Raw genomic sequence first — 2,500 nt, 5'->3', positions numbered from 1 at the left:
GGGAGGCAAGAGCAAGGTGTGATGTAGGTCCCCGGGGCCTGCTGGAGGTCCAGGTCCATGCCCGATGTGAGTAGCAGCAGGGCCAGCGCGCCCAGGAGCACATCTTTTTCGACCGTAAAGGGAGACAGGAGGCCGACTCACTGCCTCGGCTAAATGGAGAGGGAATTTCAGCAGGGCCAGGGCACAGGCATGGACCTTTTTCAGCTGTAAGGGAGGCAAGAGCAAGGTGTGATGTAGGTCCCCGGGGCCTGCTGGAGGTCCAGGTCCATGCCCGATGTGAGTAGCAGCAGGGCCAGCGCGCCCAGGAGCACATCTTTTTCGACCGTAAAGGGAGACAGGAGGCCGACTCACTGCCTCGGCTAAATGGAGAGGGAATTTCAGCAGGGCCAGGGCACAGGCATGGACCTTTTTCAGCTGTAAGGGAGGCAAGAGCAAGGTGCGATGTAGGTCCCCGGGGCCTTTTGTCGTACCATAGGCACGAGTGGTGTGTGTGTGTGGCAAAGACTTTCTGCGCAGTGTCCCAGGGGCACGGGGAAAGGTTGTTGTACCATAGGCACGAGAAAAGTTGTCGTACCATAGGCACGAGAAAAGTTGTCGTACCATAGGCACGAGTGGTGTGTGTGTGTGTGGCAAAGTGCTACTGAGCGGTGTACCAGGGGCAGGGCGAAAAGTTGTTGTACCATAGGCACGAGAAAAGTTGTTGTACCATAGGCACGAGAAAAGCTGTCATACCAGGGGCACGGAGGAAAGTTGTTGTACCATAGGCACGAGAAAAGTTGTCGTACCATAGGCACGAGGAGAGTTTGTGTGGCAAAGTGCTACTGAGCGGTGTACCAGGGGCACGGCGAAAAGTTGTTGTACCATAGGCACGAGAAAAGTTGTCGTACCATAGGCACGAGAAAAGTTGTCGTACCATAGGTACGAGGAGTGTGCGTGTGCGGCAAAGTGCTACTGAGCGGTGTACCAGGGGCACGGCGAAAAGTTGTTGTACCATAGGCACGAGAAAAGTTGTTGTACCATAGGCACGAGAAAAGCTGTCGTACCAGGGGCACGGAGGAAAGTTGTTGTACCATAGGCACGAGAAAAGTTGTCGTACCATAGGCACGAGGAGAGTGTGTGTGTGGCAAAGTGCTACTGAGCGGTGTACCAGGGGCACGGCGAAAAGTTGTTGTACCATAGGCACGAGAAAAGTTGTTGTACCATAGGCACAAGAAAAGCTGTCGTACCAGGGGCACGGAGGAAAGTTGTTGTACCATAGGCACGAGAAAAGTTGTCGTACCATAGGCACGAGGAGAGTGTGTGTGTGGCAAAGTGCTACTGAGCGGTGTACCAGGGGCACGGCGAAAAGTTGTTGTACCATAGGCACGAGAAAAGTTGTTGTACCATAGGCACAAGAAAAGCTGTCGTACCAGGGGCACGGAGGAAAGTTGTTGTACCATAGGCACGAGAAAAGTTGTCGTACCATAGGCACGAGGAGAGTTTGTGTGGCAAAGTGCTACTGAGCGGTGTACCAGGGGCACGGCGAAAAGTTGTTGTACCATAGGCACGAGAAAAGCTGTCGTACCAGGGGCACGGAGGAAAGTTGTTGTACCATAGGCACGAGAAAAGTTGTCGTACCATAGGCACGAGGAGAGTTTGTGTGGCAAAGTGCTAGTGAGCGGTGTACCAGGGGCACGGCAAAAAGTTGTTGTACCATAGGCACGAGAAAAATTGTCGTACCATAGGCACGAGAAAAGTTGTCGTACCATAGGCACAAGCAGTGCGTGCGTGCGTGCGTGCGTGCGTGCGTGCGTGCGTGTGTGTGTGTGTGTGTGCGGCAGTTCTTCTGCGCAGTGTACCAGGGGCACATTTCAATGTGCTTTCTGGAGTACCAGGGGCACGAGGATTTTGCCAGTGGTGTTCTGCTTTGTTAGTGGGAGGGGGCTTAAGTGTGGGTCCCCGGGGCCTGCTGGAGGTCCAGGTCCATGCTAGACATGTGGCACAGGGTAACTGCAGGGGGGGGGGGTAATGTGGGTCCACGGGGCCTGCTGGAGGTCAAGGTCCGTGCTAGATATGTGGTACAGGGTTAACTGCAGGAGGGGGGGGGGGGGGGTAATGTGGGTCCCCGGGGCCTGCTGGAAGTCAAGGTCCATGCTAGACATGTGGCACAGGGTAACTGCAGGGGGGGGGGGGGGGGGTAATGTGGGTCCACGGGGCCTGCTGGAGGTCAAGGTCCGTGCTAGATATGTGGTACAGGGTTAACTGCAGGAGGGGGGGGGGTAATGTGGGTTCACGGGGCCTGCTGGAGGTCAAGGTCCATGCTGGATATGCGCTGGAGCGTAACTGCAAGAAAGGAAAGCTAGTGGGGGAGTAGAGCAGGGGAGTATGTGGGTCCCCAGGGCCTGCTGGAGGTCCAGGTCCATGCTAGATATGTGGCACAGGGTAACTGCAGGGGGGGGTAATGTGGGTCCACGGGGCCTGCTGGAAGTCAAGGTCCATGCTAGACATGTGGTACAGGGTA

Source organism: Maylandia zebra, unplaced genomic scaffold (assembly GCF_041146795.1).
Source record: "Maylandia zebra isolate NMK-2024a unplaced genomic scaffold, Mzebra_GT3a scaffold35, whole genome shotgun sequence".
NCBI classification, from domain to species: domain Eukaryota; kingdom Metazoa; phylum Chordata; class Actinopteri; order Cichliformes; family Cichlidae; genus Maylandia; species Maylandia zebra.
Note: the sequence above shows the minus strand (reverse complement) of the source record.